The sequence below is a fragment of the Myxine glutinosa genome, chromosome 3, assembly GCF_964187855.1.
Source record: "Myxine glutinosa chromosome 3, kmMyxGlut1.1, whole genome shotgun sequence".
NCBI lineage: Eukaryota > Metazoa > Chordata > Myxini > Myxiniformes > Myxinidae > Myxine > Myxine glutinosa.
Window position 1 is genome coordinate 97813041 of NC_136263.1, and position 14461 is coordinate 97827501.

The window sequence follows — 14461 nt, forward strand, 5'->3', positions numbered from 1 at the left end:
CAAAGGTAAGCAGTAAGACAGACAGACCATTATAACCCTTAAAAGTGTCGGTATTCCCTTTAGAGAAATTGCAAAGAAAGCCAAGGTGTCAGTGAGTAGAGTTTCCTACACCATCAAAAGGCACTTGGAAACTGGAGGAAACTCTGACAGGAAGAGGTCTGGCAGACTCAAAGCCACAACAGAATCAGAAGACAAGTTTCTGAGAGTCAATAGCTTGTGTGATAGGCAGCTCACAGGACAACAGCTTCAAGCACAGCTTAACACTGGTTGAAGTAAGCAAGTGTCCGTTTCAACTGTGAAGAGAAGACTTCGAGCTGCAGGTTTGACAGGTCGAGTGGCAGTAAGAAAGCCATTGCTAAGATGGCAAAATAAGAAAAAGAGTCTTGCCTGGGCCATGAAGCACCGACAGTAGACTAATGAAGACTGGAAGAAGGTCTTATGAAACGATTAATCAAAATTTGAAATCTTTGGTTCATCACACACGGTTTTTGTACGCCATCGAGTAGGCGAAAGGATGGTTCCTCAGTGTGCGACACCAACTGTCAAACATGGAGGAGGAAGCATGATGGTCTGGGGCTCTTTTGCTGGATCCAGAGTCGGCGACTTGCACAGAGTGACTGGCACCCTGAGCCAAAAGGGCTACCACAGCATTTTACAGCACCATGCAATACCCTCTGGTATATGCCTAGTTGGTCAGGGGTTCATTCTACAGCAAGATAATGACCCTAGACACACCTCCAGGCTATGTCAAAACTACCTTCGAGGAAAAGAACAAGACAGTAGGCTTAAAATCATGGAATGGCCAGCAGTCTCCAGACTTAAACCCCATCGAGCTGGTTTGGGAAGAACTGGACAGAAGGGTGAAAGCAAAGCAACCTACAAGTGCAACACATTTGTGGGAATTCCTGCAACAGTGTTGGGAAGAACTTCCCGAACAATATTTGATTTCCATCGTGGAAAGAATGCCACGAGTGTGTTCGGCGGTTATATCTGCAAAAGGTGGCTACTTTGCCGAGTCAAAAATTTAAATTAAATTTTGTTAAACAAAATGATTCTATGATTTTTTTTTTATCTCCAATTGTTTATTTGTTCTATGTTCGATAAAGTCTTAGCCTGGTGTTGGCTTAGCGGTTAGCGTGCCGGCTTGGGATCCGAGGATCCTGGGTTCAAATCCTGGTCGATCGCTGAATTAACACAAGGGGGGTTGACTCAGCCTGTCATCCTTCTGAGGTCAGCAAATTGAGTACCAGCTTGCTGGGATGAATGATCACGGTGTGTACCCCGATTTTGAATGGGCTAGGTGTGTACCCCGATTTAGAATGGGCACACTGTATCCCTGCACATCGTAAGAGCGTGACCAAGGCTTGGCGTGAGGAAGGGCATCCGGCCATAAAACATTGCCTCAAACAGGGAACCATGATTGTCATGGGGCCCGCAAGGCTAACCCCCGCTCTAGCAGCGAAAAATGGCCTTAAAACGATCATTCAGTATATTCATATTGTTTATTTGTTCTATGCTTAATTTCAGAATACATTGAGACATTAAACTGCGTAAATTTCAATAAAAACTGGAAAAATTGAGGTGTTCTAAAACTTCTGACCGGTAGTGTACCTGCACCAGGTTTGACTAAGATCCCTTCAGCCGTTTTCAAACTACCACGGTAACAAAAACCTATCACAGACGGACAGACAACCCATAAAACATAATGCCTAAGCCGACCGTCAGCGGAGGCATAACAATTTCTGTTTCCTCTGCGGCATGAAACCCGGGGATCAAATCCAAAAACATTGTTACATATTTCATGGGTCACCCAATACAACAACAACAACATGCATTTTAAAGGCCATTTTCCCTGCTAGAGCGGGAGTTAGCCTTGCGGTCCCCATGACAATCTTCTCCATTTTGCCCTATTTTCTGCATCTCTCCTTGTTAACCCCCTTGCCCGCATTTCTTCTTCCACCATCTTTAGCCAAGTCTTTCTCGGTCTTCCCCGTCTTCTACTTCCTTCTACATTCATTTCCATCACTCTTCTCAACCAGTCACTTTCATCCTTCCTCAACACATGACCAAACCATCTCAACCTGTTCCTCTTCACAGCATCAATCACAGGCTCTATTCCCATCATCTTTCGCAATTCATCATTTGTCTTCCTCTCTCTCAACGATACTCCGCACATCGGTCGAACCATTCGCATTTCCACCCTTTCCAACCTTTGTTGCTGCTCTACGTTCATTACCCATGTCTCGCTCCCATAAATCATAACACTTCTCACACATGCAGCATACACCTTTCCCCTCAGCTTCAACGACACTCCCCTCATCATCAGCACGCCACTCAATTCCCGAAACTTCTTCCATGCACATCTCACTCGAGCAACCGTTGCCGAGTCTGATCCACCTTCACCATTCAGCATGTCTCCGAGGCAGCAAAATGTTTTCACACCTTCCAGTTTCACGCCGTCTCCAAGATCCAACTCAACATTTCCTCCATCTGCAGCTCCCTCTGTGCACACCTTACATTTGAATGTAGCTGCCACACTGCTTAATGACCCTCTCAGACCACTACATTTTTGATGAACCCACTCAGCGCACATTGTACACTGAATGGAGTTCACTCCGACACCCTTCCTACACACAGCACAGGGCCACTTCCCAGTTCTTTCCACCTCACCACATGCTTTACCACTTGCCATCACCTTCGTCTTTCCGATATTCACCTTCAGACCTTTTGTCTCCATACATTCCTTCCACGTGTTCATCTTTTCCTTCAGTCCATCCATACTTTCCGCAATCAACACCAGATCATCTGCATACAACAACTCCCACGGTAAACCCTCCTTTACGTTCTGAGCCAGCACCTCCATCACAGCTACAAATAGTAGTGGACTTAGTACCGACCCCTGATGCACTCCCACCTTCACCTCAAACTCACCACTGTTCCCGTCCTTCGTCCTTACAGCTGTGCGCGCTCTTTTGTACATTGCCATCACTACTCTGATCAACCATTCCTCCACTCCTAACTTCCTCAATGCCCATGTCAATACTTTGCGTGGAACCCTATCGAATGCTTTCTCCAGATCAACAAACCCAAGAAACAACTTCTTCCTCTTCTCCATGTACTTCTCCTGCAACTGCCTCACAATGAAAAGCACGTCTGTCGTTCCTCTTCCTGGCATGAATCCAAACTGCATTTCGTCGATCTTCACTTTCTTCCTTATCCTCCTCTCCAACACCCTTTCCAATACCTTCATTCCATGCTCCAATAACTTTATCGCTCGGTACGAGCCACACTCCAGAGGGTCACCTTTCCCCTTGTATATAGTACTCAGTTCCCAATCCACTGGAATGCGGCCTTCTTTCACCACCAGATTACAGATCTCTGCCATTCTCTTCACACCCCAACTTCCTGCTGCCTTCAACATATCTCCCACAACTCCCGTCGGTCGGCCCTCCCGCTTTTCTACACTTCATTGCTTTTATCGCTTCCTCAACTTCCTTCTCAGTTATCTTCTCTGCCAGTCCTAAAACTGGGTTACTCTCTATGTTGCCATCCCATTCATTCTCTGTATTCAACAGCATTTCCATATATCTTTTCCATCTTCCTTTAATTCCATCTGGGTCGACAACGATTTGTCCCACTTCATCCTTCAAGCAACTCACCCCCATCACATCACACCTCTCTTTCGCTATCTGCTTTGCACTCCTGAATACTGCTTTCTGACCCTCTTCCGAATCCAAGCGTTCTCCGAACATTTTCCTACATGCCTCCTGCGCCTTTGCTACCTCTTTCTTTGCAGCCTTCCTGGCTGCCTTATAACTTTCATGCTCTGCTATTTCTGCTCCCGTACCCTTCGCCTTCTGCCACGCCTTGAACTTCTTCCTCTTCTCATCAATCCTCTTTCCAACTTAATCATCGCACCACCATGTTTCCGAGTGCCTCGGTGGTCCTTTTGTCCATCCACATACCTCACCAACGGCTCCCAACAGACTAGCTTTCATTGACATCCAACCACTTTCAAGCTCAACCACATCATCCTCGACCCTACTCAGCCTCTCTTTTAATGCCTCCCTTACTGTCACCTCTTTCAACCTCCACACCTTCATTCTCGGTTGGTACTTCACCCGCTGAGCTCTCCTCGCACCTTTCACCCTTACGTCGCAGACAACCAAGTGGTGCTGTGAAACGGCCTCCTCCCCCGGGATCACCTTTGTGTCCCGGAGGTGCCCCCTATCTCGCCTATGCACCATCAGGTCGTCAACGGTTGTCGTCGACCCACCTGACGTGTATGTAACAAGCTTATTATCCTCTTTCTGGAACTGAGTATTACAAATCAACAAATCGGCTCCATCAGCAAACTCCAAAATCCTTTCACCTTCTCCATTTCTCACACCATATCCGTAACCCCCATGAACTCCGTCAAAACCATCCATACTCCTTCCCACATGTCCATTTCGGTCTCCTCCTACCACAACAACTTCCTCATCTTTCACGTTTTCCATCAGCTTCTCTATCGCACACCAGAACCTGTCCTTCTCTTCATCGCTTCGACCAACCTGCGGAGCATATCCCGAGATGACGTTCACCAAGAGCTTTCCAATCATCATTTTCACCATCATCAACCTATCACTCACTCTAGTCACACTCACCACACTGTCTACAAACTCCTCAGAAAACAGGACACCAACACCATTCACGCCCTCCAGGCACCCTTGCCACACAAACTTGTATTTCTGTCCCTGCCTACCCTTCACCATTCTCACACCACTTCCCTTCCATCTCGTCTCTTGCACACAACATATGTCCACTCTTCTTCTGACCAATACTTCCACCACTTCTCCTGATCTCCCTGTCATTGTCCCTACATTCCATGTCCCAAACCTCAGAAACCGATCTCCACTTCAGGCTGTACCCTGCCCACATGTAGTTGTAATTGTCATGGTTCTCTTTTTGAGGCAAAGTTTTTATGGCCGGATGCCCTTCCTGACGCCAACCCTCTTAGTCGCCTCTTACGACACGCAGGGATACGGCGCACCTATTCTTATCCAGGGTACACACTGGGAAACGTTTAAAACATGGAAATTCGGGGGGGGGGGGATGGGGGGGGATGGCGTCAGCAGCACGGCTGCGGTTTAAACATATTTAAATAAATATTTAAACAAAACCATGAAAAACAATCTGGGAAAAGTCTCTAAGTGAGAACGTGGATTTGAGAAAGCAGGAGCAGAGGTGAAAGAAAAACGAGATATAGGGGGCGGGGCACAAGTCGAGACGAGGAGGCCGCACGAGACACCAGGCCGCATGAGGCGCACGAGGCACGAACAAAGAAACGACTAATTACACACAAATTTGCAACAACTACAAAACCAAAACCAAATAGAAACACACAATAACACATACACAACAAAATACGCAGCGGAAATTTGACAAAGAAACGAACAGGAAAACACTCAAACTTTGATGCCGTGGAGAGATCGAAGCAAGCCCCATCGCTCGAGGGACCGGAAGTCGGATTCGAATATATGTTGATGTTGATCAACCCAATGATCAATCACCCAATGTTGACTGCATATACAGTTTCATTTAAAAACGGTTTAAAATGTTCTCGTAATAACATTTTTCAGTATTTGATTTTTTGATATTGCCGCAGGTGGCTGGGCCAAAAATGATACTGCTCTTGAACCTTCCTGCCATGTGATGATCATAACTACCAAATTTGGTGAATTTCTGCACAACCGTTTAGGAGATAGCGTGACGGACGGACGGACAGACAAAGCCGATTACTATATCCCACGTTTTTTTTTTTTAAATCAAATAACGTGGGGATAAAAATAACCGTCAATTAGTTCCAAATCGATAAAAAGTGACAGCTGCTGTCTATGATTGGAATACTGTAAGGCAAAAACACATTTGACGAAAGAGGTTTGGTGATATCGATGTAGTCCTGTGCTGACATACTGTATGTGGTGTAGCTTGCTCCTCACTTTACAGACAAGACTGCTGCTGCTCAGTAACCTCTTCTGCGGCTGCCAGCTGCAAGTTCTTCCGTGTGTAACTCAATGTGGTCGTCTACACATTTGGTGACATTACTGTCACCTTCAATAATGTCACCAAAACCTTCACCAGGGATGCCTTGTGCTATGCTGATAATGTCCTTGACTTCATTTTAGACATCAGGCAAACATAGCATTGATGTCGAGTCATTCACGTCATCAGGGTACCCATGAGAGTTGTCAATGAAGATGAATGCCTTCTCTTGCAAGAAGTAACAACTTCAACTCTTGCAAGAATGACATATTTGGTAAACCAGTCTTCAAAAAGTGATACTATGATCCATGCCTTTCTGTTCGCTGTCCAATGCACTAGCATATCTGCAACAACGTGCCTTTGAGAGCACAAGCAGTCATTTCACTCTGGTCACCAGACGCATTGACACATAGCATGAAGATCAAGTGGTCCTTTGCCATTCTGAAGAAGTAACCATTCTTTGCCAAATACACTCTTCTCTGCTTTATAGCCACCTCCGCTTGTGAGAAGGCTGAATGCCTCAATTCTGTGTTTGCTTCCAAATCTTGTGTCCACGACCCCTCACTCTCTGTACCTATCCATCGCTGTTGTACCCAACTGCTCCTGGAATACGTCTTTTGCAGCCGAGAAGGTGGAAAAGTTTCTTTCAACCATCGATTCTGTGACTGGACTGGACGGCATCAGCTCACGTCTTAAAAACCTGCTCTGCTGCTCTTGCACTTCCTCTCTCTGCCCTTTTCACCCTGTCATTTATGCTAGGCCATCTTCCATCTGTTTGGAGATCTGCCAACATCACTGCAATAGATAAAAAGGTGGAAAAACTGAACACCTAACTACAGACCTATCAGCTTACTTCCAATCATCAGTAAGGTCATGGAATCCATCATTGCAGTTGATGTGAATTCCTTCCTTTTCTCCAACAAACTCATCTAATCACCGATTTGGTTTCAGACTAAGTCACTCCACCTTGGACATGCTGCTTCAACTCACCTACCCAAGGATGGAGGCTCTCAATGTCAGACATGAGATCAGGGCCGTCTCTCATGACAAAGTTTGTGCTTTTGATACAATCTGGCATTCTGTCTTACTCTCAAAACTCTGCCCATGGGATCCAAAGTCAACTCCACACATAGCTTACCGACTCCCTCTACTCTCGTATCCAACCTATGTCACTCAATGGAATCCTTTCATCTACTCTTCCTGTCAAGACAGCAGTGCACAAACGCAGTGTTCTGGGCCAAGTCATATGCCTGATCTTCATCATATTATTCACCGGGTCATATTCAATGATCGATGAATCTTTAGAAACCACACGTTCGATTTGGATTTTAATTTCGTCATTGGCTAACCCCCGCTCTGGCTAACCCCCGCTCTTGCAGGGAAAATGGCCTTAAAATGCCTGTTGTTGTTTGTTGTATTGGACTTCTAATTTTAATTACCTCCACCACCGAAGGTGGATGGAGGTTATGTTTTCACCCTTGTCTGTATGTTCGTCTGTTTGTTTGTCTGTCTGTCTGTCTGTCTGTGACAAGATATCTCAAAAAGTTGTGGATGGATTCAGACGAAATTTGGCAGAGAGGTAGTGTATGTGACAAGGACGAAATGATTAAATTTTGGTGAAGATCCAGATTCAGATCCGGCCAGTAGAATTATTTAAGTGATTCTTCACCATTGAGAGGTTGGGCCAAAAACGATACAAAGCATGATATTTCAAAAAGTTATGGACGGATTTGGACAAAACGTTGTGGACAAGTTGTGTTTGTGACAAGGACTAATCGATTCGATTTTGGTGAATATTTCAGTCTGGATTCGGATAAGATAATTATTAAATTATTAAGTGATTCTTCACCATTGAGAGATCGGGCAAAAAGAAATATACAACATGATATTTTAAAAAGTTATGGACGAGTTATGACTAAACTTGGTTTAGTCATAACTCGTTGTTGGTAAGGTAAGGATGAGTTGGTAAGGTGACAAGAACAAGCCAATGAGATTTTGGTTCAGGTCCGAATCCAGATTCGGCCTATCAGTGGGATACAAAACATAAACTGTTCAGCTCTTCTTCAGCCTGGCGGAGGTATGAGTGGTGAGTGTGGTGAGTGAGGAGGAGTCTTTGATGGTGTGAGGTAGTGAGTTCCAGAGGGTGGGAGCAGCGATGAAGAAGGCCCTGTCCCCTCAGGATCTGAATTTGGTCCGCATGGGGGGGGGGGGGGGGGGTCAGGAGGTTGGTACCAGCAGAGCGGAGGTTGCGGGTGGGAGTGTGTCTGGAGAGGTCAGTCAGGTAGGATGGGGCCAGGTTATGGAGGGCTTTGTAGGTCAAGAGGAGGATTTTGTACTAGATTCTCTGGGGGATGGGGAGCCAGTGAAGCTTGTAAAGGACGGGGGTGATGTGGTCACGGGTCCGGGAATGGGTGAGTAGACGGGCAGCGGAGTTCTGAATGTATTGGAGTTTATTGATGATTATTGAGGGTGAACCAAAGAGGAGGCTGTTGCAGTAGTCCAGACGGGAGGTGATGAAGGCGTGGATGAGGGTTTCTGCAGCCGTGGAGGAGAGGGATGGACGGAGACGGGCGATGTTTTTCAGGTGAAAGAAGGCTGTCTTTGTGATCTGTTTAGTGTATTTGTCGAAGGAGAGGGTTTGGTCAAAGATGATGCCAAGATTCCTTATGTGAGAGGAGGTGGATACTGGGAAACCGTCGATGTTGAGGGCAAAGTTATGGGTGGATTTGGTGAGCGTTTTTGGGCCAATGATGATTATTTCAGATTTATCATAGTTAAAGTTTGAGGAAGTTGATTTGAAGCCAGGATTTTATTTCAGTGATGCAGTTTGTCAGGATAGAGTGGGTGGCGGTGGAGATGGACTTGGTGGAGATGAAAAGCTGGATGTCATCGGCGAAGCAGTGGAATTGGAGACCATGACGGCGGATTAAGTGACCAAGGGGGGACAGGTACAGGATGAAGAGGAGGGGGCCAAGAACTGAACCTTGGGGGACACCTTGGGGGAGGGGAGCAGTGGGGGATTTGCAGTTATTGATGGAGATGAACTGGCGTCTGTCGGAGAGGTATGATTTGATCCAAGAGAGGGCAGTGCCGGTAATGTTAAAGGTGGTTTCAAGTCGGGTGAGGAGGATGTTGTGATTGATGGTGTCAAAGGCGGCGCTGAGGTCGAGGAGGATGAGAATGTTGAGGTTGCCAGCGTCAGAGGAGAGGAGAAGGTCGTTGGTGATTTTGAGGAGAGCAGTTTCAGTACTGTGGTTGGAGCGGAATCCGGATTGGAATGATTCATACAGGTTATTGGCAGAGAGGTGATGTTTAAGTTGAGTGGCTACAGTGCGTTCCAAAACTTTTGACAGAAAGGGTAGGTTGGAGATGGGTCTGAAGTTGTTTAGGATGTCAGAGTTTAGTCCAGGTTTTTTCAGAATGGGGGTAACAGCAGCAATTTTGAGGGATGGTGGGACGATGCCTGTAGACAGGGAGGAGTTTATTGTTGCAGTGATAAGTGGAGAGAGAGCAGGAAGGGAGGCCTTGACAAAGCTGGAGGGGATGGGGTCAAGAGTGCAGGTGGCAGTTTTCATTCCTATGAGGAGTTCAGAGAGGTCAGTAGGGGAGACTGGGGAGAACTGAGACAGGGGTTGGCAGGATAAGGGGGGGCATGTGGTTTGAGGGGGAGCAGGTGCGGTGGTGGTTAAGCTGCTGTAGATGTTGTCAATTTTGCTTTGGAAGAATGAAAGGAAGGAGATGCAGTTGTCTACTGTGAATGACTGGGTGGTGGTGTCCAGGGGGCTGAGGAGTTTGTTTATTGTAGAGAAGAGTGCTTTTGGGTTTCCAGAGCCAGAGTGGATAATTTGAGAGTAGTAGGCGGAGCGGGCGCGGGAGAGGGCATCTTTGTAGTGTTGTAGGTGGTCCTTGTAGGCTTGGGAGTGAATTGTGAGACCTGTTTTATTGCGGAGTCTTTCAAGTTGGCGAGCACGAGTTTTCATCAGGCGGAGTTCAGGGTAAACCAGGGAGCAGAATGGGTGAAAGAAACTGTTTTGGTTTTCACGGGCGCAAGCTGGTCAAGGCAGGAGGAGAGAGTGTGGTTGTAGTAGTCAGTGAGGTCAGAAGGGGTGTGGAGGTCAACGAAGGGAAAAGTGGACATTTTTTCAGAGAGGGTGGATGAGAATGAGGTAGGTGAAAGAGCGTTTAGCTTACGGAAATTGATAGTGCGATAATGCCTTGGTGCTGGGGTGGGGATGTTGATGGTCATAGTGATGGCTAAGTGGTCAGAGAGGGTGAGGTCGGAGCCAGAGAGATGGTGCAAAATTAATCCAGTGGAGCAGACAAGGTCCAGAATGTGCCCACGGTTATGGGTAGGAAAGTTGACATGTTGAGTGAGGTTAAAGCAGGTGAGTAAATCAGTGAAGTCAGTGGTTATTGTGGAGTCAGTGGAGTCCATGTGGATATTGAAATCACCGAGGAGGAGGATTGAGGGGGAGAGGGAACAGAGCTGGGTCAGAAAGTAGAAGTCAGCCAGGAATGATGGGTGTGGTTTGGGAGGGCGGTAGACGACAGCCATGACTGACTGTGTGTGACCAGAGAGTTTAAAAGCCAGGTGTTCAAATGATGGAGCAGATGAGATGGAGATGAGGCTGGTCTTGATGTCCTGTCGGTGAATTACGGCAATTCCACCACCTCAGCCCTCCGAGCATGGTTTATTGATGTAAGAATATCCATTGGGTGTAGTGAGGTTGAGTGAGAAGTAGTCCAGAGGTTGTTGCCAGGTTTCAGTGAGACAGAGAAAGTCCAGTTTATTTTCCAGAATGTAGTCGTTCAGGATGAGGCTTTTGTTTTTGAGGGACCGGGTATTGAACAGGGTGAGCTTGATGTTGCTTTGTACGGTGGGGATGAACTCAGGTGATTTAGCCAGGGTTTGCAGACAGGAGGTGCGATCGTGTGCGTTGCTGTGACCAGGTGCGCTGGGACGATGAGTGGGAGTGCACTGAGCCGACCAGAGTATGGGAATGAAGTGACCTGTTTGTAAATAAACAAACTTACGACCGGAGCCTCACATTTCCCAGATGTCAACTGTGCGGTCACAGGCAGACGAGAAGGGGAGGGGCTGAAATTCAACATTGCGGTCGTCGCAGGAGTCCGTGGGATTTGATTGCAGAGATGCATGATGGGGTGGAGTGAGTATTGAGCAGAAGAAGCCTTGCAGCGGAGTACCTTAGAGCCATGCCAGGCAGGAGCGAAGGGACGAGTAAGAGGCCAAGGTTGAGGAGGACGAGTAGGCCTTGCCGCAGCGGCAAACGACCGCAGCCGCTAATCAAGACAGCAAAGGCCGCAGCGGCAAACGACTTCAGCCGCTAATCAAGCAAACCAAGACCGCAGCGGCAAACAGCCACAGCCGCAAACAACGGCCACAAACAACGGGAGCGTGCCTGAAGAAACAGTGGAAGAGCTGGGCAGGCGGAGCCAGGAGCAGAGCCGAGACCGAGCAGAGGGCAGACCCAACGGCCAAAAAGCCGCCACGACCACCAGAAAAGCAGACTATATATAATGGCCCAGTCGGAGAAGCGGCGAACAAGTAACGCCAGCGTCCTCTCCAGACCGGACTGGAAGCGGGAAAAAAAAAATAGTTTTTTTGAATGAATGATCGTTTTTTTTAAGGCCATTTTCCCCCGCTAGAGCGGGGATTAGCCTTGCGGGCCCCATGACAATCATGGTTCCCTGTTTGAGGCAATGTTTTTATGGCCGGATGCCCTTCCTGACGCCAACCCTTGGTCGCCTCTTACGATGCATGCGCAGGGAGGGATACGATGTATCTATTCTAAATTGGGGTACACACCGGGATCATTTCATCCCAGCAAGCTGGTACTCAATTTGCCGACCTCGGAAGGATGACAGGCTGAGTCAACCCCCCCAGTGTTAATTCAGCGACTGACCGGGATTCAAACTCAGCATCCTAGGATCCCAAGCCTGTGCCCTAACCGCCAAGCCAACACCAGGCTACACCTACACCTACACCTACACCTACACCTACACCTACACACACACCTACACACACACCTACACACACACCTACACACACACACACACACACACACACACACACACACACACACACACACACACAAATATTGGCACCCTTGCACTTTTTTAAAATAATGCACCATTTCTTCCAGAAAATTGTTGAAATAAAAAAAATCTTTTGGGTATCCACATATGTATTTCTTTGGTTTGCAGTGGAACAGAACAAAAAAAGCTGAAAAAATTACGAAATCTTAGCTTATTCCACAAAGAAATCCTAAAATGGCCTGGACAATATTATTGGTACCTCCAAGAAGTTGTTAGAAATATTTAGATTTCAAGCAGGTGATTCTCCTATACTTTGGAATGAACTCACCTGTGGTCAGCATAGGTTATGAATAAATCAATCAATCAGCATAAGTTATGAAACGTTGGCAGGCCGGGTACAAACCTTTAGCAGGCTGGACTCTGGTCCACAGGTTGAATATTGGACAACCCACATCTAAACTCGGACAACCCACATCTAAACTCTACCTAACTTGCCTTCTGTGATGTCATTGCGCAGCTTCAGAGATATGCATCCCCTGAGGTTGCCACAAGAACTCGATTCCTAGATGGGACTCTGAATGCTAACAGCTTTACAATCTGTTAAATTCAATAACAGACTAAGATGAAGCATCTACTTATGCAGACCAACTCTGATCTAAGCTGAATAATGCATGCAGACCAAGGTTGAAGGAAACTGCTGCAGGCATTGATTTAACACATTTGAGTTGAATAGCATGGAACACGATCAACCGCCTCATTAGCCGATCAGCCAAACGTGAACCTTGCCCGGTCACTCCGGATGCCATCGCAGGGCACGGTAATTCTAAGTGGTTCTAAACTAAAGGGTTTCTAAATTGGTGGCCGTAGCATAGAAATTGTGTGCAAGTCAGGTGAACTGTCCAACCAATGGGTGGAAGTCGCAAGCACACATGGAAGCACGCATGGCTCTTTCTATATGTAGATTGATGGCAGCCACATTGTAAATAGTGAAAAATTATGTTGACTTTGAGGAATGTTTGTAACATACAAAAGCCATGTCGATTACAATGTGCAGAAACAATAAAACCAATATCCAACCTAAAACTATGATAACAAGACAACATTTTAAAATGCAGAGGCTCACTGGGGTATGAGCACTTTCACTCACCCAATAAAAGTAGGCCACACAGGGGTGCTATTTTAAAATCAATGTGTGTGCCAATTCAAAAACGTATGCACACACATGCAGCTTGGGCAAAGGAATAAATTACCCAGTTAGAATCGATTCCCTCCATCAGAAATGGGAATTGAACCCTAAATTCTCCAGAGCTGATTACCCGCCTGTAACGGTTCCAAGTCTCAGGAGTCGATTCCTACTATGTCTTATCGCACTTTGTCCAGAGATAATCTGTTTTTGGTTCAGCAAATGAAATCAGCAGCTTCTCCTGTCATTACAAAACAGACAAAGACAAGTCCATTTCTCTGCATCTAGTTTGTTCAAGTTGTGAAGAAAATTAGCAGAAGTACTCACAAACTGTGTGCATGTGTGTAGGGTTTCTCCTTCCGGGATCCGACAGACAGCATTAGCCTATTATATCTGTATAGAGTATTGTGAAATTCCAAATCATAATATTTCTAAACAGAAAAGATATCGCGGCATATTTATTAACAGCAAATAAAAGCAGGCAGCAATCGAGGAGCGGTCTGTTGCCTTATGCACAGCCCGGGTAAACCAGGTTCAATTTTATCTAATTGAAAAAAAAAATACAATTCCCAGAGGTTTGGATTAAATTGAAGCAACTTTTACTTTTTTTTCTCTCCGAGGAGCATTTTCATGTTTCTCTTTATTCCCTCTGCCACCAACGATGGAAGGAGGTTATGTTTTCACCCACATTTGTTTGGCTGTGTGCAGGATATCTCAAAAAGTTATAGACGGATTCGGACTAGTTGAGCAGATTTGGGTGTGCAACGACAAATTGATTCCAAATCGAAAATTGAACTCTTTGGCCTGAATGCAAAGTGCTATGTCTGGCGGAAATCCAACACAGCTCAGGTTATCCTTTGAGGCTCCTCCACCGCTTAGGGATGTTCAGCATGGCCTCCAGCCCACCAAAAAAAGAGCTGCCGTCGACCCTCTCTCCACTCGCTCTCCTCCAAATCTAACACCATTCCTACAGTGAAGCATGGTGGTGGCAGCATCATGCTATGGAGATGCTTTTCAGCAGCAAGAACCGGGAGACTTTTAATGATAGAGGAAAAAATGAATCGAGCCAAATACAGGCAAATCCTTGAGGAGAATCTGCTTCAGAGTGCAACAGACCTTAGACTGCGGCGAAGATTTACGCTCCAACAGGAAAATGACCCCAAGCATGCAGCCAAAGCAACATTGGAATGGCTTCAG

General features: G+C 46.4%; 1 protein-coding gene across 18 annotated transcripts in view; it reads right to left on the reverse strand.

Annotated features, from left to right (window-relative positions):
• LOC137423347 (trinucleotide repeat-containing gene 6C protein) overlaps window positions 1-14461 on the reverse strand; it is a 175959-nt gene that overhangs the window by 89330 nt on the left and 72168 nt on the right. The window lies entirely within an intron of this gene.